This window comes from Carassius auratus, unplaced genomic scaffold (genome assembly GCF_003368295.1).
Source record: "Carassius auratus strain Wakin unplaced genomic scaffold, ASM336829v1 scaf_tig00217886, whole genome shotgun sequence".
NCBI classification, from domain to species: Eukaryota; Metazoa; Chordata; class Actinopteri; order Cypriniformes; family Cyprinidae; genus Carassius; species Carassius auratus.
Window position 1 is genome coordinate 1 of NW_020529291.1, and position 20,790 is coordinate 20,790.

Consider the following 20,790-nt stretch of genomic DNA (forward strand, 5'->3'; position numbering starts at 1 on the left):
GAGATCGGGCATAGCCAGGCTGGTATGGCCATAAGCGAAGACTGCTGCAAAGAGAAGGCTATTTAAAGATCAGCCAATTGACTCGCCAGTACATTATAAAGTAGGAAAAAACCCCAAAAGCTTAAAGCACCTGGTATTCCTTGGCGGTCTCTCATCCAAGTACTAACCAGACCTAAACCTGCTAAGATTCAAGATCGGGCATTGACTCTATTTTTTTTTTTTTTTGCAAGATTATTATATAATTTGTGAAAAATATCCAAAATTTAAAGCACCTGGTATTCCCAGGCAGTCTCCCATCCATGTACTAACCTGGCCCAAACCTGCTTATATTCAGAGATCGGGCATTGACTCTATTTTTTGCCAAATTTATTATATACTAAGTGAAAAATTCCAAAAGCTTAAAGCACCTGGTATTCCTTGGCGGTCTCTCATCCAAGTACTAACCAGATCTAAACCTGCTAACATTCAGAGATCGGGCATTGACTCTTTTTTTTTTTTTTTTGCCAATTATTATATAATTCGTGAAAAAATATCCAAAATTTAAAGCACCTGGTATTCCCAGCAGTCTCCCATCCATGTACTAAACCTGGCGCAACCTGCTTATATTTCAGAGATCGGGCATTGACCTATTTTTTGCCAAATTATTATATACTAAGTGAAAAAATTCCAAAAGCTTAAAGCACCTGGTATTCCTTGCGGTCTCTCATCCAAGTACTTAACTAGACCTAAACCTGCTAAAATTCAGAGATCGGGCATTGACTCTTTTTTTTTTTTTGCAAGATTATTATATAATTCGTGAAAAATATCCAAACATTTAAAGCACCTGGTATCCGCCAGGCAGTCTCCCCATCCATGTACTAACCTGGCGCAAACCTGCTTATATCAGAGATCGGGCCATTGACTCTATTTTTTTGGCCAAAATTATTATATACTAAGTGAAAAATTTCAAAAAAGCTTAGAGTACCTGGTATTCCCAGGCGGTCTCCCATCCAGGCACTAACCAGGCCCAAACCTGCTTAGCTTACGAGATCAGACAAGATCGGGCATAGCCAGGCTGGTATGGGCCATAAGCGAAGACTGCTGCAAAGAGAAGGCTATTTAAAGATCAGCCAATCTACTCGCCAGTACATTATAAAAGTAGGAAAGAAACCCCAAAAGCTTAAAGCACCTGGTATTCCTAGGCGGTCTCCTCATCCAAGTACTAACCTGGCCCAAACCTGCTTATATTCAGAGATCGGGCATTGACTCTATTTTTTGCCAAATTTATTATATACTAAGTGAAAAAATTCCAAAAGCTTAAAGCACCTGGTATTCCTTGGCGGTCTATCATTCCAAGTACTTAACCAGACCTTAACCTGCTAAGATTCAGAGATCGGGCATTGACTTCTTCTTTTTTTTTTTTTTTTGCAAGATTATTATATAATTCGTGAAAAATATCCAAAAATTTAAAGCACCTGGTATTCCCAGGCAGTCTCCCATCCATGTACTAACCTGGCCCAAACCTGCTTATATTCAGAGATCGGGCATTGACTCTATTTTTTGCCAAATTTATTATATACTAAGTGAAAAAATTCCAAAAGCTTAAAGCACCTGGTATTCCTTGGCGGTCTCTCATCCAAGTACTAACCAGACCTAAACCTGCTAAGATTCAGAGATCGGGCATTGACTCTTTTTTTTTTTTTTTTTGCAAGATTATTATATAATTCGTGAAAAATATCCAAACATTTAAAGCACCTGGTATTCCCAGGCAGTCTCCCATCCATGTACTAACCTGGCGCAAACCTGCTTATATTCAGAGATCGGGCATTGACTCTATTTTTTGGCAAAATTATTATATACTAAGTGAAAAATTTCAAAAAAGCTTACAGTACCTGGTATTCCCAGGCGGTCTCCCATCCAGGCACTAACCAGGCCCAAACCTGCTTAGCTTACGAGATCAGACAAGATCGGGCATAGCCAGGCTGGTATGGCCATAAGCGAAGACTGCTGCAAAGAGAAGGCTATTTAAAGATCAGCCAATCTACTCGCCAGTACATTATAAAAGTAGGAAAGAAACCCCAAAGCTTAAAGCACCTGGTATTCCTAGGCGGTCTCTCATCCATGTACTAACCTGGCCCAAACCTGCTTATATTCAGAGATCGGGCATTGACTCTATTTTTTGCCAAATTTATTATATACTAGTGAAAAAATTCCAAAAGCTTAAAGCACCTGGTATTCCTTGGCGGTCTCTCATCCAAGTACTAACCAGACCTAAACCTGCTAAGATTCAGAGATCGGGCATTGACTCTTTTTTTTTTTTTTTTTGCCAAGATTATTATATAATTCGTTGAAAAATATCCAAAAATTTAAAGCACCTGGGTATTCCCAGGCAGTCTCCCATCCCATGTACTAACCTGGCCCAAACCTGCTTATATTCAGAGATCGGGCATTGACTCTATTTTTTGCCAAATTTATTATATACGAAGTGAAAAAATTCCAAAAGCTTAAAGCACCTGGTATTCCTTGGCGGTCTCTCATCCAAGTACTAACCAGACCTAAACCTGCTAAGATTCAGAGATCGGGCATTGACTCTTTTTTTTTTTTTTTTGCAAGATTATTATATAATTCGTGAAAAATATCCAAACATTTAAAGCACCTGGTATTCCCAGGCAGTCTCCCATCCATGTACTAACCTGGCGCAAACCTGCTTATATTCAGAGATCGGGCATTGACTCTATTTTTTGGCAAAATTATTATATACTAAGTGAAAAATTTCAAAAAAGCTTACAGTACCTGGTATTCCCAGGCGGTCTCCCATCCAGGCACTAACCAGGCCCAAACCTGCTTAGCTTACGAGATCAGACAAGATCGGGCATAGCCAGGCTGGTATGGCCATAAGCGAAGACTGCTGCAAAGAGAAGGCTATTTAAAGATCAGCCAATCTACTCGCCAGTACATTATAAAAGTAGGAAAGAAACCCCAAAAGCTTAAAGCACCTGGTATTCCTAGGCGGTCTCTCATCCAAGTACTAACCTGGCCCAAACCTGCTTATATTCAGAGATCGGGCATTGACTCTATTTTTTGGCAAATTTATTATATACTAAGTGAAAAAATTCCAAAAGCTTAAAGCACCTGGTATTCCTTGGCGGTCTCTCATCCAAGTACTAACCAGACCTAAACCTGCTAAGATTCAGAGATCGGGCATTGACTCTTTTTTTTTTTTTTTGCAAGATTATTATATAATTCGTGAAAAATATCCAAACATTTAAAGCACCTGGTATTCCCAGGCAGTCTCCCATCCATGTACTAACCTGGCGCAAACCTGCTTATATTCAGAGATCGGGCATTGACTCTATTTTTTGGCAAAATTATTATATACTAAGTGAAAAATTTCAAAAAACTTAGAGTACCTGGTATTCCCAGGCGGTCTCCCATCCAGGCACTAACCAGGCCCAAACCTGCTTAGCTTACGAGATCAGACAAGATCGGGCATAGCCAGGCTGGTATGGCCATAAGCGAAGACTGCTGCAAAGAGAAGGCTATTTAAAGATCAGCCAATCTACTCGCCAGTACATTATAAAAGTAGGAAAGAAACCCCAAAAGCTTAAAGCACCTGGTATTCCTAGGCGGTCTCTCATCCAAGTACTAACCAGACCTAAACCTGCTAAGATTCAGAGATCGGGCATTGACTCTATTTTTTTTTTTTTTTGCAAGATTATTATATAATTTGTGAAAAATATCCAAAAATTTAAAGCACCTGGTATTCCCAGGCAGTCTCCCATCCATGTACTAACCTGGCCCAAACCTGCTTATATTCAGAGATCGGGCACTGACTCTATTTTTTGCCAAATTTATTATATACTAAGTGAAAAAATTCCAAAAGCTTAAAGCACCTGGTATTCCTTGGCGGTCTCTCATCCAAGTACTAACCAGACCTAAACCTGCTAAGATTCAGAGATCGGGCATTGACTCTTTTTTTTTTTTTTTTTTGCCAGATTATTATATAATTCGTGAAAAATATCCAAAAATTTAAAGCACCTGGTATTCCCAGGCAGTCTCCCATCCATGTACTAACCTGGCCCAAACCTGCTTATATTCAGAGATCGGGCATTGACTCTATTTTTTGCCAAATTTATTATATACTAAGTGAAAAAATTCCAAAAGCTTAAAGCACCTGGTATTCCTTGGCGGTCTCTCATCCAAGTACTAACCAGACCTAAACCTGCTAAGATTCAGAGATCGGGCATTGACTCTTTTTTTTTTTTTTTGCAAGATTATTATATAATTCGTGAAAAATATCCAAACATTTAAAGCACCTGGTATTCCCAGGCAGTCTCCCATCCATGTACTAACCTGGCGCAAACCTGCTTATATTCAGAGATCGGGCATTGACTCTATTTTTTGGCAAAATTATTATATACTAAGTGAAAAATTTCAAAAAAGCTTACAGTACCTGGCATTCCCAGGCGGTCTCCCATCCAGGCACTAACCAGGCCCAAACCTGCTTAGCTTACGAGATCAGACAAGATCGGGCATAGCCAGGCTGGTATGGCCATAAGCGAAGACTGCTGCAAAGAGAAGGCTATTTAAAGATCAGCCAATCTACTCGCCAGTACATTATAAAAGTAGGAAAGAAACCCCAAAAGCTTAAAGCACCTGGTATTCCTAGGCGGTCTCTCATCCAAGTACTAACCTGGCCCAAACCTGCTTATATTCAGAGATCGGGCATTGACTCTATTTTTTGGCCAAATTTATTATATACTAAGTGAAAAAATTCCAAAAGCTTAAAGCACCTGGTATTCCTTGGCGGTCTATCATTCAATTACTAACCAGACCTTAACCTGCTAAGATTCAGAGATCGGGCATTGACTTCTTCTTTTTTTTTTTTTTTTTGCAAGATTATTATATAATTCGTGAAAAATATCCAAAAATTTAAAGCACCTGGTATTCCCAGGCAGTCTCCCATCCATGTACTAACCTGGCCCAAACCTGCTTATATTCAGAGATCGGGCATTGACTCTATTTTTTGCCAAATTTATTATATACTAAGTGAAAAAATTCCAAAAGCTTAAAGCACCTGGTATTCCTTGGCGGTCTCTCATCCAAGTACTAACCAGACCTAAACCTGCTAAGATTCAGAGATCGGGCATTGACTCTTTTTTTTTTTTTTTTGCAAGATTATTATATAATTCGTGAAAAATATCCAAACATTTAAAGCACCTGGTATTCCCAGGCAGTCTCCCATCCATGTACTAACCTGGCGCAAACCTGCTTATATTCAGAGATCGGGCATTGACTCTATTTTTTGGCAAAATTATTATATACTAAGTGAAAACTTTCAAAAAAGCTTACAGTACCTGGCATTCCCAGGCGGTCTCCCATCCAGGCACTAACCAGGCCCAAACCTGCTTAGCTTACGAGATCAGACAAGATCGGGCATAGCCAGGCTGGTATGGCCATAAGCGAAGACTGCTGCAAAGAGAAGGCTATTTAAAGATCAGCCAATCTACTCGCCAGTACATTATAAAAGTAGGAAAGAAACCCCAAAAGCTTAAAGCACCTGGTATTCCTAGGCGGTCTCCCATCCATGTACTAACCTGGCCCAAACCTGCTTATATTCAGAGATCGGGCATTGACTCTATTTTTTGCCAAATTTATTATATACTAAGTGAAAAAATTCCAAAAGCTTAAAGCACCTGGTATTCCTTGGCGGTCTCTCATCCAAGTACTAACCAGACCTAAACCTGCTAAGATTCAGAGATCGGGCATTGACTCTTTTTTTTTTTTTTTTGCCAGATTATTATATAATTCGTGAAAAATATCCAAAAATTTAAAGCACCTGGTATTCCCAGGCAGTCTCCCATCCATGTACTAACCTGGCCCAAACCTGCTTATATTCAGAGATCGGGCATTGACTCTATTTTTTGCCAAATTTATTATATACGAAGTGAAAAAATTCCAAAAGCTTAAAGCACCTGGTATTCCTTGGCGGTCTCTCATCCAAGTACTAACCAGACCTAAACCTGTTAAGATTCAGAGATCGGGCATTGACTCTTTTTTTTTTTTTTGCAAGATTATTATATAATTCGTGAAAAATATCCAAACATTTAAAGCACCTGGTATTCCCAGGCAGTCTCCCATCCATGTACTAACCTGGCGCAAACCTGCTTATATTCAGAGATCGGGCATTGACTCTATTTTTTGGCAAAATTATTATATACTAAGTGAAAAATTTCAAAAAAGCTTACAGTACCTGGCATTCCCAGGCGGTCTCCCATCCAGGCACTAACCAGGCCCAAACCTGCTTAGCTTACGAGATCAGACAAGATCGGGCATAGCCAGGCTGGTATGGCCATAAGCGAAGACTGCTGCAAAGAGAAGGCTATTTAAAGATCAGCCAATCTACTCGCCAGTACATTATAAAAGTAGGAAAGAAACCCCAAAAGCTTAAAGCACCTGGTATTCCTAGGCGGTCTCTCATCCATGTACTAACCTGGCCCAAACCTGCTTATATTCAGAGATCGGGCATTGACTCTATTTTTTGGCAAATTTATTATATACTAAGTGAAAAAATTCCAAAAGCTTTAAGCACCTGATATTCCTAGGCGGTCTTTCAACCAAGTTTAACCAGACCTAAACCTGCTAAGATTCAGAGATCGGGCATTGACTCTTTTTTTTTTTTTTTGCCAGATTATTATATAATTCGTGAAAAATATCCAAAAATTTAAAGCACCTGGTATTCCCAGGCAGTCTCCCATCCATGTACTAACCTGGCGCAAACCTGCTTATATTCAGAGATCGGGCATTGACTCTATTTTTTGCCAAATTTATTATATACTAAGTGAAAAAATTCCAAAAAGCTTAAAGCACCTGGTATTCCTTGGCGGTCTCTCATCCAAGTACTAACCAGACCCAAACCTGCTTAGCTTACGAGATCAGACAAGATCGGGCATAGCCAGGCTGGTATGGCCATAAGCGAAGACTGCTGCAAAGAGAAGGCTATTTAAAGATCAGCCAATCTACTCGCCAGTACATTATAAAAGTAGGAAAGAAACCCCAAAAGCTTAAAGCACCTGGTATTCCTAGGCGGTCTCTCATCCAAGTACTAACCAGACCTAAACCTGCTAAGATTCAGAGATCGGGCATTGACTCTATTTTTTTTTTTTTTTTGCAAGATTATTATATAATTTGTGAAAAATATCCAAAAATTTAAAGCACCTGGTATTCCTAGGCGGTCTCTCATCCAAGTACTAACCTGGCGCAAACCTGCTTATATTCAGAGATCGGGCATTGACTCTATTTTTTGGCAAATTTATTATATACTAAGTGAAAAAATTCCAAAAGCTTAAAGCACCTGGTATTCCTTGGCGGTCTATCATTCAATTACTAACCAGACCTTAACCTGCTAAGATTCAGAGATCGGGCATTGACTTCTTCTTTTTTTTTTTTTTTTGCAAGATTATTATATAATTCGTGAAAAATATCCAAAAATTTAAAGCACCTGGTATTCCCAGGCAGTCTCCCATCCATGTACTAACCTGGCTCAAACCTGCTTATATTCAGAGATCGGGCATTGACTCTATTTTTTGCCAAATTTATTATATACTAAGTGAAAAAATTCCAAAAGCTTAAAGCACCTGGTATTCCTTGGCGGTCTCTCATCCAAGTACTAACCAGACCTAAACCTGCTAAGATTCAGAGATCGGGCATTGACTCTTTTTTTTTTTTTTTGCCAGATTATTATATAATTCGTGAAAAATATCCAAAAATTTAAAGCACCTGGTATTCCCAGGCAGTCTCCCATCCATGTACTAACCTGGCCCAAACCTGCTTATATTCAGAGATCGGGCATTGACTCTATTTTTTGCCAAATTTATTATATACTAAGTGAAAAAATTCCAAAAGCTTAAAGCACCTGGTATTCCTTGGCGGTCTCTCATCCAAGTACTAACCAGACCTAAACCTGCTAAGATTCAGAGATCGGGCATTGACTCTTTTTTTTTTTTTTGCAAGATTATTATATAATTCGTGAAAAATATCCAAACATTTAAAGCACCTGGTATTCCCAGGCAGTCTCCCATCCATGTACTAACCTGGCGCAAACCTGCTTATATTCAGAGATCGGGCATTGACTCTATTTTTTGGCAAAATTATTATATACTAAGTGAAAAATTTCAAAAAAGCTTACAGTACCTGGCATTCCCAGGCGGTCTCCCATCCAGGCACTAACCAGGCCCAAACCTGCTTAGCTTACGAGATCAGACAAGATCGGGCATAGCCAGGCTGGTATGGCCATAAGCGAAGACTGCTGCAAAGAGAAGGCTATTTAAAGATCAGCCAATCTACTCGCCAGTACATTATAAAAGTAGGAAAGAAACCCCAAAAGCTTAAAGCACCTGGTATTCCTAGGCGGTCTCTCATCCAAGTACTAACCAGACCTAAACCTGCTAAGATTCAGAGATCGGGCATTGACTCTATTTTTTTTTTTTTTTGCAAGATTATTATATAATTTGTGAAAAATATCCAAAAATTTAAAGCACCTGGTATTCCAGGCCCCATCCATTAACCTGCCACCTTATATTCAGAGATCGGGCACTGACTCTATTTTTTGCCAAATTTATTATATACTAAGTGAAAAAATTCCAAAAGCTTAAAGCACCTGGTATTCCTTGGCGGTCTCTCATCCAAGTACTAACCAGACCTAAACCTGCTAAGATTCAGAGATCGGGCATTGACTCTTTTTTTTTTTTTTTTTTGCAAGATTATTATATAATTCGTGAAAAATATCCAAAAATTTAAAGCACCTGGTATTCCCAGGCAGTCTCCCATCCATGTACTAACCTGGCCCAAACCTGCTTATATTCAGAGATCGGGCATTGACTCTATTTTTTGCCAAATTTATTATATACTAAGTGAAAAAATTCCAAAAGCTTAAAGCACCTGGTATTCCTTGGCGGTCTCTCATCCAAGTACTAACCAGACCTAAACCTGCTAAGATTCAGAGATCGGGCATTGACTCTTTTTTTTTTTTTTTGCAAGATTATTATATAATTCGTGAAAAATATCCAAACATTTAAAGCACCTGGTATTCCCAGGCAGTCTCCCATCCATGTACTAACCTGGCGCAAACCTGCTTATATTCAGAGATCGGGCATTGACTCTATTTTTTGGCAAAATTATTATATACTAAGTGAAAAATTTCAAAAAAGCTTACAGTACCTGGTATTCCCAGGCGGTCTCCCATCCAGGCACTAACCAGGCCCAAACCTGCTTAGCTTACGAGATCAGACAAGATCGGGCATAGCCAGGCTGGTATGGCCATAAGCGAAGACTGCTGCAAAGAGAAGGCTATTTAAAGATCAGCCAATCTACTCGCCAGTACATTATAAAAGTAGGAAAGAAACCCCAAAAGCTTAAAGCACCTGGTATTCCTAGGCGGTCTCTCATCCAAGTACTAACCTGGCCCAAACCTGCTTATATTCAGAGATCGGGCATTGACTCTATTTTTTGGCAAATTTATTATATACTAAGTGAAAAAATTCCAAAAGCTTAAAGCACCTGGTATTCCTTGGCGGTCTATCATTCAATTACTAACCAGACCTTAACCTGCTAAGATTCAGAGATCGGGCATTGACTTCTTCTTTTTTTTTTTTTTTTGCAAGATTATTATATAATTCGTGAAAAATATCCAAAAATTTAAAGCACCTGGTATTCCCAGGCAGTCTCCCATCCATGTACTAACCTGGCCCAAACCTGCTTATATTCAGAGATCGGGCATTGACTCTATTTTTTGCCAAATTTATTATATACTAAGTGAAAAAATTCCAAAAGCTTAAAGCACCTGGTATTCCTTGGCGGTCTCTCATCCAAGTACTAACCAGACCTAAACCTGCTAAGATTCAGAGATCGGGCATTGACTCTTTTTTTTTTTTTTTGCAAGATTATTATATAATTCGTGAAAAATATCCAAACATTTAAAGCACCTGGTATTCCCAGGCAGTCTCCCATCCATGTACTAACCTGGCGCAAACCTGCTTATATTCAGAGATCGGGCATTGACTCTATTTTTTGGCAAAATTATTATATACTAAGTGAAAAATTTCAAAAAAGCTTACAGTACCTGGCATTCCCAGGCGGTCTCCCATCCAGGCACTAACCAGGCCCAAACCTGCTTAGCTTACGAGATCAGACAAGATCGGGCATAGCCAGGCTGGTATGGCCATAAGCGAAGACTGCTGCAAAGAGAAGGCTATTTAAAGATCAGCCAATCTACTCGCCAGTACATTATAAAAGTAGGAAAGAAACCCCAAAAGCTTAAAGCACCTGGTATTCCTAGGCGGTCTCTCATCCAAGTACTAACCAGACCTAAACCTGCTAAGATTCAGAGATCGGGCATTGACTCTATTTTTTTTTTTTTTGCAAGATTATTATATAATTTGTGAAAAATATCCAAAAATTTAAAGCACCTGGTATTCCCAGGCAGTCTCCCATCCATGTACTAACCTGGCCCAAACCTGCTTATATTCAGAGATCGGGCATTGACTCTATTTTTTGCCAAATTTATTATATACTAAGTGAAAAAATTCCAAAAGCTTAAAGCACCTGGTATTCCTTGGCGGTCTCTCATCCAAGTACTAACCAGACCTAAACCTGCTAAGATTCAGAGATCGGGCATTGACTCTTTTTTTTTTTTTTTTGCAAGATTATTATATAATTCGTGAAAAATATCCAAACATTTAAAGCACCTGGTATTCCCAGGCAGTCTCCCATCCATGTACTAACCTGGCGCAAACCTGCTTATATTCAGAGATCGGGCATTGACTCTATTTTTTGGCAAAATTATTATATACTAAGTGAAAAATTTCAAAAAAGCTTACAGTACCTGGCATTCCCAGGCGGTCTCCCATCCAGGCACTAACCAGGCCCAAACCTGCTTAGCTTACGAGATCAGACAAGATCGGGCATAGCCAGGCTGGTATGGCCATAAGCGAAGACTGCTGCAAAGAGAAGGCTATTTAAAGATCAGCCAATCTACTCGCCAGTACATTATAAAAGTAGGAAAGAAACCCCAAAAGCTTAAAGCACCTGGTATTCCTAGGCGGTCTCTCATCCAAGTACTAACCTGGCCCAAACCTGCTTATATTCAGAGATCGGGCATTGACTCTATTTTTTGCCAAATTTATTATATACTAAGTGAAAAAATTCCAAAAGCTTAAAGCACCTGGTATTCCTTGGCGGTCTATCATTCAAGTACTAACCAGACCTTAACCTGCTAAGATTCAGAGATCGGGCATTGACTTCTTCTTTTTTTTTTTTTTTTTGCAAGATTATTATATAATTCGTGAAAAATATCCAAAAATTTAAAGCACCTGGTATTCCCAGGCAGTCTCCCATCCATGTACTAACCTGGCCCAAACCTGCTTATATTCAGAGATCGGGCATTGACTCTATTTTTTGCCAAATTTATTATATACTAAGTGAAAAAATTCCAAAAGCTTAAAGCACCTGGTATTCCTTGGCGGTCTCTCATCCAAGTACTAACCAGACCTAAACCTGCTAAGATTCAGAGATCGGGCATTGACTCTTTTTTTTTTTTTTTGCAAGATTATTATATAATTCGTGAAAAATATCCAAACATTTAAAGCACCTGGTATTCCCAGGCAGTCTCCCATCCATGTACTAACCTGGCGCAAACCTGCTTATATTCAGAGATCGGGCATTGACTCTATTTTTTGGCAAAATTATTATATACTAAGTGAAAAATTTCAAAAAAGCTTACAGTACCTGGTATTCCCAGGCGGTCTCCCATCCAGGCACTAACCAGGCCCAAACCTGCTTAGCTTACGAGATCAGACAAGATCGGGCATAGCCAGGCTGGTATGGCCATAAGCGAAGACTGCTGCAAAGAGAAGGCTATTTAAAGATCAGCCAATCTACTCGCCAGTACATTATAAAAGTAGGAAAGAAACCCCAAAAGCTTAAAGCACCTGGTATTCCTAGGCGGTCTCTCATCCAAGTACTAACCTGGCCCAAACCTGCTTATATTCAGAGATCGGGCATTGACTCTATTTTTTGCCAAATTTATTATATACTAAGTGAAAAAATTCCAAAAGCTTAAAGCACCTGGTATTCCTTGGCGGTCTATCATTCAATTACTAACCAGACCTTAACCTGCTAAGATTCAGAGATCGGGCATTGACTTCTTCTTTTTTTTTTTTTTTTTGCAAGATTATTATATAATTCGTGAAAAATATCCAAAAATTTAAAGCACCTGGTATTCCCAGGCAGTCTCCCATCCATGTACTAACCTGGCCCAAACCTGCTTATATTCAGAGATCGGGCATTGACTCTATTTTTTGCCAAATTTATTATATACTAAGTGAAAAAATTCCAAAAGCTTAAAGCACCTGGTATTCCTTGGCGGTCTCTCATCCAAGTACTAACCAGACCTAAACCTGCTAAGATTCAGAGATCGGGCATTGACTCTTTTTTTTTTTTTTTGCAAGATTATTATATAATTCGTGAAAAATATCCAAACATTTAAAGCACCTGGTATTCCCAGGCAGTCTCCCATCCATGTACTAACCTGGCGCAAACCTGCTTATATTCAGAGATCGGGCATTGACTCTATTTTTTGGCAAAATTATTATATACTAAGTGAAAAATTTCAAAAAAGCTTACAGTACCTGGCATTCCCAGGCGGTCTCCCATCCAGGCACTAACCAGGCCCAAACCTGCTTAGCTTACGAGATCAGACAAGATCGGGCATAGCCAGGCTGGTATGGCCATAAGCGAAGACTGCTGCAAAGAGAAGGCTATTTAAAGATCAGCCAATCTACTCGCCAGTACATTATAAAAGTAGGAAAGAAACCCCAAAAGCTTAAAGCACCTGGTATTCCTAGGCGGTCTCTCATCCAAGTACTAACCAGACCTAAACCTGCTAAGATTCAGAGATCGGGCATTGACTCTATTTTTTTTTTTTTTTGCAAGATTATTATATAATTTGTGAAAAATATCCAAAAATTTAAAGCACCTGGTATTCCCAGGCAGTCTCCCATCCATGTACTAACCTGGCCCAAACCTGCTTATATTCAGAGATCGGGCACTGACTCTATTTTTTGCCAAATTTATTATATACTAAGTGAAAAAATTCCAAAAGCTTAAAGCACCTGGTATTGCTTGGCGGTCTCTCATCCAAGTACTAACCAGATCTAAACCTGCTAACATTCAGAGATCGGGCATTGACTCTTTTTTTTTTTTTTTTGCCAGATTATTATATAATTCGTGAAAAATATCCAAAAATTTAAAGCACCTGGTATTCCCAGGCAGTCTCCCATCCATGTACTAACCTGGCGCAAACCTGCTTATATTCAGAGATCGGGCATTGACTCTATTTTTTGCCAAATTTATTATATACTAAGTGAAAAAATTCCAAAAGCTTAAAGCACCTGGTATTCCTTGGCGGTCTCTCATCCAAGTACTAACTAGACCTAAACCTGCTAAAATTCAGAGATCGGGCATTGACTCTTTTTTTTTTTTTTTTGCAAGATTATTATATAATTCGTGAAAAATATCCAAACATTTAAAGCACCTGGTATTCCCAGGCAGTCTCCCATCCATGTACTAACCTGGCCCAAACCTGCTTATATTCAGAGATCGGGCACTGACTCTATTTTTTGCCAAATTTATTATATACTAAGTGAAAAAATTCCAAAAGCTTAAAGCACCTGGTATTCCTTGGCGGTCTCTCATCCAAGTACTAACCAGACCTAAACCTGCTAAGATTCAGAGATCGGGCATTGACTCTTTTTTTTTTTTTTTGCCAGATTATTATATAATTCGTGAAAAATATCCAAAAATTTAAAGCACCTGGTATTCCCAGGCAGTCTCCCATCCATGTACTAACCTGGCCCAAACCTGCTTATATTCAGAGATCGGGCATTGACTCTATTTTTTGCCAAATTATTATATACTAAGTGAAAAAATTCCAAAAGCTTAAAGCACCTGGTATTCCTTGGCGGTCTCTCATCCAAGTACTAACCAGACCTAAACCTGCTAAGATTCAGAGATCGGGCATTGACTCTTTTTTTTTTTTTTTTTGCAAGATTATTATATAATTCGTGAAAAATATCCAAACATTTAAAGCACCTGGTATTCCCAGGCAGTCTCCCATCCATGTACTAACCTGGCGCAAACCTGCTTATATTCAGAGATCGGGCATTGACTCTATTTTTTGGCAAAATTATTATATACTAAGTGAAAAATTTCAAAAAAGCTTACAGTACCTGGCATTCCCAGGCGGTCTCCCATCCAGGCACTAACCAGGCCCAAACCTGCTTAGCTTACGAGATCAGACAAGATCGGGCATAGCCAGGCTGGTATGGCCATAAGCGAAGACTGCTGCAAAGAGAAGGCTATTTAAAGATCAGCCAATCTACTCGCCAGTACATTATAAAAGTAGGAAAGAAACCCCAAAAGCTTAAAGCACCTGGTATTCCTAGGCGGTCTCTCATCCAAGTACTAACCAGACCTAAACCTGCTAAGATTCAGAGATCGGGCATTGACTCTATTTTTTTTTTTTTTTTGCCAGATTATTATATAATTTGTGAAAAATATCCAAAAATTTAAAGCACCTGGTATTCCCAGGCAGTCTCCCATCCATGTACTAACCTGGCGCAAACCTGCTTATATTCAGAGATCGGGCATTGACTCTATTTTTTGCCAAATTTATTATATACTAAGTGAAAAAATTCCAAAAGCTTAAAGCACCTGGTATTCCTTGGCGGTCTCTCATCCAAGTACTAACTAGACCTAAACCTGCTAAAATTCAGTGATCGGGCATTGACTCTTTTTTTTTTTTTTGCAAGATTATTATATAATTCGTGAAAAATATCCAAACATTTAAAGCACCTGGTATTCCCAGGCAGTCTCCCATCCATGTACTAACCTGGCGCAAACCTGCTTATATTCAGAGATCGGGCATTGACTCTAATTTTTTGGCAAAATTATTATATACTAAGTGAAAAATTTCAAAAAAGCTTACAGTACCTGGCATTCCCAGGCGGTCTCCCATCCAGGCACTAACCAGGCCCAAACCTGCTTAGCTTACGAGATCAGACAAGATCGGGCATAGCCAGGCTGGTATGGCCATAAGCGAAGACTGCTGCAAAGAGAAGGCTATTTAAAGATCAGCCAATCTACTCGCCAGTACATTATAAAAGTAGGAAAGAAACCCCAAAAGCTTAAAGCACCTGGTATTCCTAGGCGGTCTCTCATCCAAGTACTAACCTGGCCCAAACCTGCTTATATTCAGAGATCGGGCATTGACTCTATTTTTTGCCAAATTTATTATATACTAAGTGAAAAAATTCCAAAAGCTTAAAGCACCTGGTATTCCTTGGCGGTCTATCATTCAAGTACTAACCAGACCTTAACCTGCTAAGATTCAGAGATCGGGCATTGACTTCTTCTTTTTTTTTTTTTTTTTGCAAGATTATTATATAATTCGTGAAAAATATCCAAAAATTTAAAGCACCTGGTATTCCCAGGCAGTCTCCCATCCATGTACTAACCTGGCCCAAACCTGCTTATATTCAGAGATCGGGCATTGACTCTATTTTTTGCCAAATTTATTATATACTAAGTGAAAAAATTCCAAAAGCTTAAAGCACCTGGTATTCCTTGGCGGTCTCTCATCCAAGTACTAACCAGACCTAAACCTGCTAAGATTCAGAGATCGGGCATTGACTCTTTTTTTTTTTTTTTGCAAGATTATTATATAATTCGTGAAAAATATCCAAACATTTAAAGCACCTGGTATTCCCAGGCAGTCTCCCATCCATGTACTAACCTGGCGCAAACCTGCTTATATTCAGAGATCGGGCATTGACTCTATTTTTTGGCAAAATTATTATATACTAAGTGAAAAATTTCAAAAAAGCTTACAGTACCTGGCATTCCCAGGCGGTCTCCCATCCAGGCACTAACCAGGCCCAAACCTGCTTAGCTTACGAGATCAGACAAGATCGGGCATAGCCAGGCTGGTATGGCCATAAGCGAAGACTGCTGCAAAGAGAAGGCTATTTAAAGATCAGCCAATCTACTCGCCAGTACATTATAAAAGTAGGAAAGAAACCCCAAAAGCTTAAAGCACCTGGTATTCCTAGGCGGTCTCCCATCCAATGTACTAACCTGGCCCAAACCTGCTTATATTCAGAGATCGGGCATTGACTCTATTTTTTGGCAAATTTATTATATACTAAGTGAAAAAATTCCAAAAGCTTTAAGCACCTGATATTCCTTGGCGGTCTTTCAACCAAGTTTTAACCAGACCTAAACCTGCTAAGATTCAGAGATCGGGCATTGACTCTTTTTTTTTTTTTTGCCAAGATTATTATATAATTCGTGAAAAATATCCAAAAATTTAAAGCACCTGGTATTCCCAGGCAGTCTCCCATCCATGTACTAACCTGGCGCAAACCTGCTTATATTCAGAGATCGGGCATTGACTCTATTTTTTGCCAAATTTATTATATACTAAGTGAAAAAATTCCAAAAAGCTTAAAGCACCTGGTATTCCTTGGCGGTCTCTCATCCAAGTACTAACCAGACCCAAACCTGCTTAGTTACGAGATCAGACAAGATCGGGCATAGCCAGGCTGGTATGGCCATAAGCGAAGACTGCTGCAAAGAGAAGGCTATTTAAAGATCAGCCAATCTACTCGCCAGTACATTATAAAAGTAGGAAAGAAACCCCAAAAGCTTAAAGCACCTGGTATTCCTAGGCGGTCTCTCATCCAAGTACTAACCAGACCTAAACCTGCTAAGATTCAGAGATCGGGCATTGACTCTATTTTTTTTTTTTTTTTGCAAGATTATTATATAATTTGTGAAAAATATCCAAAAATTTAAAGCACCTGGTATTCCTAGGCGGTCTCTCATCCAAGTACTAACCTGGCCCAAACCTGCTTATATTCAGAGATCGGGCATTGACTCTATTTTTTGGCAAATTTATTATATACTAAGTGAAAAAATTCCAAAAGCTTAAAGCACCTGGTATTCCTTGGCGGTCTATCATTCAATTACTAACCAGACCTTAACCTGCTAAGATTCAGAGATCGGGCATTGACTTCTTCTTTTTTTTTTTTTTTTGCAAGATTATTATATAATTCGTGAAAAATATCCAAAAATTTAAAGCACCTGGTATTCCCAGGCAGTCTCCCATCCATGTACTAACCTGGCCCAAACCTGCTTATATTCAGAGATCGGGCATTGACTCTATTTTTTGCCAAATTTATTATATACTAAGTGAAAAAATTCCAAAAGCTTAAAGCACCTGGTATTCCTTGGCGGTCTCTCATCCAAGTACTAACCAGACCTAAACCTGCTAAGATTCAGAGATCGGGCATTGACTCTTTTTTTTTTTTTTTTGCCAGATTATTATATAATTCGTGAAAAATATCCAAAAATTTAAAGCACCTGGTATTCCCAGGCAGTCTCCCATCCATGTACTAACCTGGCCCAAACCTGCTTATATTCAGAGATCGGGCATTGACTCTATTTTTTGCCAAATTTATTATATACTAAGTGAAAAAATTCCAAAAGCTTAAAGCACCTGGTATTCCTTGGCGGTCTCTCATCCAAGTACTAACCAGACCTAAACCTGCTAAGATTCAGAGATCGGGCATTGACTCTTTTTTTTTTTTTTTTGCAAGATTATTATATAATTCGTGAAAAATATCCAAACATTTAAAGCACCTGGTATTCCCAGGCAGTCTCCCATCCATGTACTAACCTGGCGCAAACCTGCTTATATTCAGAGATCGGGCATTGACTCTATTTTTTGGCAAAATTATTATATACTAAGTGAAAAATTTCAAAAAAGCTTACAGTACCTGGTATTCCCAGGCGGTCTCCCATCCAGGCACTAACCAGGCCCAAACCTGCTTAGCTTACGAGATCAGACAAGATCGGGCATAGCCAGGCTGGTATGGCCATAAGCGAAGACTGCTGCAAAGAGAAGGCTATTTAAAGATCAGCCAATCTACTCGCCAGTACATTATAAAAGTAGGAAAGAAACCCCAAAAGCTTAAAGCACCTGGTATTCCTAGGCGGTCTCTCATCCAAGTACTAACCAGACCTAAACCTGCTAAGATTCAGAGATCGGGCATTGACTCTATTTTTTTTTTTTTTTGCAAGATTATTATATAATTTGTGAAAAATATCCAAAAATTTAAAGCACCTGGTATTCCCAGGCAGTCTCCCATCCATGTACTAACCTGGCCCAAACCTGCTTATATTCAGAGATCGGGCACTGACTCTATTTTTTGCCAAATTTATTATATACTAAGTGAAAAAATTCCAAAAGCTTAAAGCACCTGGTATTCCTTGGCGGTCTCTCATCCAAGTACTAACCAGACCTAAACCTGCTAAGATTCAGAGATCGGGCATTGACTCTTTTTTTTTTTTTTTTTGCCAGATTATTATATAATTCGTGAAAAATATCCAAAAATTTAAAGCACCTGGTATTCCCAGGCAGTCTCCCATCCATGTACTAACCTGGCCCAAACCTGCTTATATTCAGAGATCGGGCATTGACTCTATTTTTTGCCAAATTTATTATATACTAAGTGAAAAAATTCCAAAAGCTTAAAGCACCTGGTATTCCTTGGCGGTCTCTCATCCAAGTACTAACCAGACCTAAACCTGCTAAGATTCAGAGATCGGGCATTGACTCTTTTTTTTTTTTTTTGCAAGATTATTATATAATTCGTGAAAAATATCCAAACATTTAAAGCACCTGGTATTCCCAGGCAGTCTCCCATCCATGTACTAACCTGGCGCAAACCTGCTTATATTCAGAGATCGGGCATTGACTCTATTTTTTGGCAAAATTATTATATACTAAGTGAAAAATTTCAAAAAAGCTTACAGTACCTGGTATTCCCAGGCGGTCTCCCATCCAGGCACTAACCAGGCCCAAACCTGCTTAGCTTACGAGATCAGACAAGATCGGGCATAGCCAGGCTGGTATGGCCATAAGCGAAGACTGCTGCAAAGAGAAGGCTATTTAAAGATCAGCCAATCTACTCGCCAGTACATTATAAAAGTAGGAAAGAAACCCCAAAAGCTTAAAGCACCTGGTATTCCTAGGCGGTCTCTCATCCAAGTACTAACCAGACCTAAACCTGCTAAGATTCAGAGATCGGGCATTGACTCTATTTTTTTTTTTTTTTGCAAGATTATTATATAATTTGTGAAAAATATCCAAAAATTTAAAGCACCTTGTATTCCCAGGCAGTCTCCCATCCATGTACTAACCTGGCCCAAACCTGCTTATATTCAGAGATCGGGCACTGACTCTATTTTTTGCAAATTTATTATATACTAAGTGAAAAAATTCCAAAAGCTTAAAGCACCTGGTATTCCTTGGCGGTCTCTCATCCAAGTACTAACCAGACCTTAACCTGCTAAGATTCAGAGATCGGGCATTGACTCTTTTTTTTTTTTTTTTTTGCCAGATTATTATATAATTCGTGAAAAATATCCAAAAATTTAAAGCACCTGGTATTCCCAGGCAGTCTCCCATCCATGTACTAACCTGGCCCAAACCTGCTTATATTCAGAGATCGGGCATTGACTCTATTTTTTGCCAAATTTATTATATACTAAGTGAAAAAATTCCAAAAGCTTAAAGCACCTGGTATTCCTTGGCGGTCTCTCATCCAAGTACTAACCAGACCTAAACCTGCTAAGATTCAGAGATCGGGCATTGACTCTTTTTTTTTTTTTTTGCAAGATTATTATATAATTCGTGAAAAATATCCAAACATTTAAAGCACCTGGTATTCCCAGGCAGTCTCCCATCCATGTACTAACCTGGCGCAAACCTGCTTATATTCAGAGATCGGGCATTGACTCTATTTTTTGGCAAAATTATTATATACTAAGTGAAAAATTTCAAAAAGCTTACAGTACCTGGCATTCCCAGGCGGTCTCCCATCCAGGCACTAACCAGGCCCAAACCTGCTTAGCTTACGAGATCAGACAGATCGGGCATAGCCAGGCTGGTATGGCCATAAGCGAAGACTGCTGCAAAGAGAAGGCTATTTAAAGATCAGCCAATCTACTCGCCAGTACATTATAAAAGTAGGAAAGAAACCCAAAAGGCTTAAAGCACTGGTATTCCTAGGCGGTCTCTCATCCAAATTACTAACCAGACCTAAACCTGCTAAGATTCAGAGATCGGGCATTGACTCTATTTTTTTTTTTTTTTTGCAAGATTATTATATAATTTGTGAAAATATCCAAAATTTAAAGCACCTGGTATTCCCAGGCAGTCTCCCATCCATGTACTAACCTTGGGCCCAAACCTGCTTATATTCAGAGATCGGGCACTGACTCTATTTTTTGCCAAATTATTATTATACTAAGTGAAAAAATTCCAAAAGCTTAAAGCACCTGGTTATTCCTTGCGGTCTCTCATCCAAGTACTAACCAGAACCTAAACCTGCTAAGATTCAGAGATCGGGCATTGACTCTTTTTTTTTTTTTTTGCAAGATTATTATATAATTCGTGAAAAATATCCAAACATTTAAAGCACCTGGTATTCCCAGGCAGTCTCCCATCCATGTACTAACCTGGGCGCAAAACCTGCTTATATTCAGAGATCGGGCATTGACTCTATTTTTTGCCAAATTTATTATATACTAAGTGAAAAAATTCCAAAAGCTTAAAGCACCTGTATTCCTTGGCGGTCTCTCATCCAATACTAACCAGACCTAAACCTGCTAGATTCAGAGATCGGGCAT

General features: G+C 39.0%; 21 pseudogenes; all 21 read right to left on the reverse strand.

Moving 5' to 3' along the window:
• Positions 1–952: 952 nt before the first annotated feature.
• LOC113104019 (uncharacterized) lies at positions 953–1,072 on the reverse strand (annotated as a pseudogene).
• A 787-nt stretch (positions 1,073–1,859) lies between these two features.
• LOC113104003 (uncharacterized) lies at positions 1,860–1,978 on the reverse strand (annotated as a pseudogene).
• Positions 1,979–2,760: 782 nt separating this feature from the next.
• Positions 2,761–2,879, reverse strand: LOC113104014 (uncharacterized; annotated as a pseudogene).
• A 498-nt stretch (positions 2,880–3,377) lies between these two features.
• Positions 3,378–3,496, reverse strand: LOC113104016 (uncharacterized; annotated as a pseudogene).
• Positions 3,497–4,420: 924 nt separating this feature from the next.
• Positions 4,421–4,539, reverse strand: LOC113104005 (uncharacterized; annotated as a pseudogene).
• Positions 4,540–5,324: 785 nt separating this feature from the next.
• LOC113104006 (uncharacterized) lies at positions 5,325–5,443 on the reverse strand (annotated as a pseudogene).
• Positions 5,444–6,220: 777 nt separating this feature from the next.
• Positions 6,221–6,339, reverse strand: LOC113104007 (uncharacterized; annotated as a pseudogene).
• Positions 6,340–6,837: 498 nt separating this feature from the next.
• LOC113104018 (uncharacterized) lies at positions 6,838–6,956 on the reverse strand (annotated as a pseudogene).
• A 1,204-nt stretch (positions 6,957–8,160) lies between these two features.
• On the reverse strand, positions 8,161–8,279 carry LOC113104008 (uncharacterized; annotated as a pseudogene).
• Positions 8,280–9,186: 907 nt separating this feature from the next.
• On the reverse strand, positions 9,187–9,305 carry LOC113104021 (uncharacterized; annotated as a pseudogene).
• A 782-nt stretch (positions 9,306–10,087) lies between these two features.
• On the reverse strand, positions 10,088–10,206 carry LOC113104009 (uncharacterized; annotated as a pseudogene).
• Positions 10,207–10,849: 643 nt separating this feature from the next.
• On the reverse strand, positions 10,850–10,968 carry LOC113104010 (uncharacterized; annotated as a pseudogene).
• A 783-nt stretch (positions 10,969–11,751) lies between these two features.
• Positions 11,752–11,870, reverse strand: LOC113104022 (uncharacterized; annotated as a pseudogene).
• A 783-nt stretch (positions 11,871–12,653) lies between these two features.
• Positions 12,654–12,772, reverse strand: LOC113104011 (uncharacterized; annotated as a pseudogene).
• A 1,480-nt stretch (positions 12,773–14,252) lies between these two features.
• Positions 14,253–14,371, reverse strand: LOC113104012 (uncharacterized; annotated as a pseudogene).
• Positions 14,372–15,015: 644 nt separating this feature from the next.
• On the reverse strand, positions 15,016–15,134 carry LOC113104013 (uncharacterized; annotated as a pseudogene).
• A 783-nt stretch (positions 15,135–15,917) lies between these two features.
• Positions 15,918–16,036, reverse strand: LOC113104015 (uncharacterized; annotated as a pseudogene).
• Positions 16,037–16,536: 500 nt separating this feature from the next.
• On the reverse strand, positions 16,537–16,654 carry LOC113104020 (uncharacterized; annotated as a pseudogene).
• Positions 16,655–17,861: 1,207 nt separating this feature from the next.
• Positions 17,862–17,980, reverse strand: LOC113104023 (uncharacterized; annotated as a pseudogene).
• A 923-nt stretch (positions 17,981–18,903) lies between these two features.
• On the reverse strand, positions 18,904–19,022 carry LOC113104004 (uncharacterized; annotated as a pseudogene).
• Positions 19,023–19,944: 922 nt separating this feature from the next.
• On the reverse strand, positions 19,945–20,062 carry LOC113104017 (uncharacterized; annotated as a pseudogene).
• Positions 20,063–20,790: the final 728 nt, after the last annotated feature.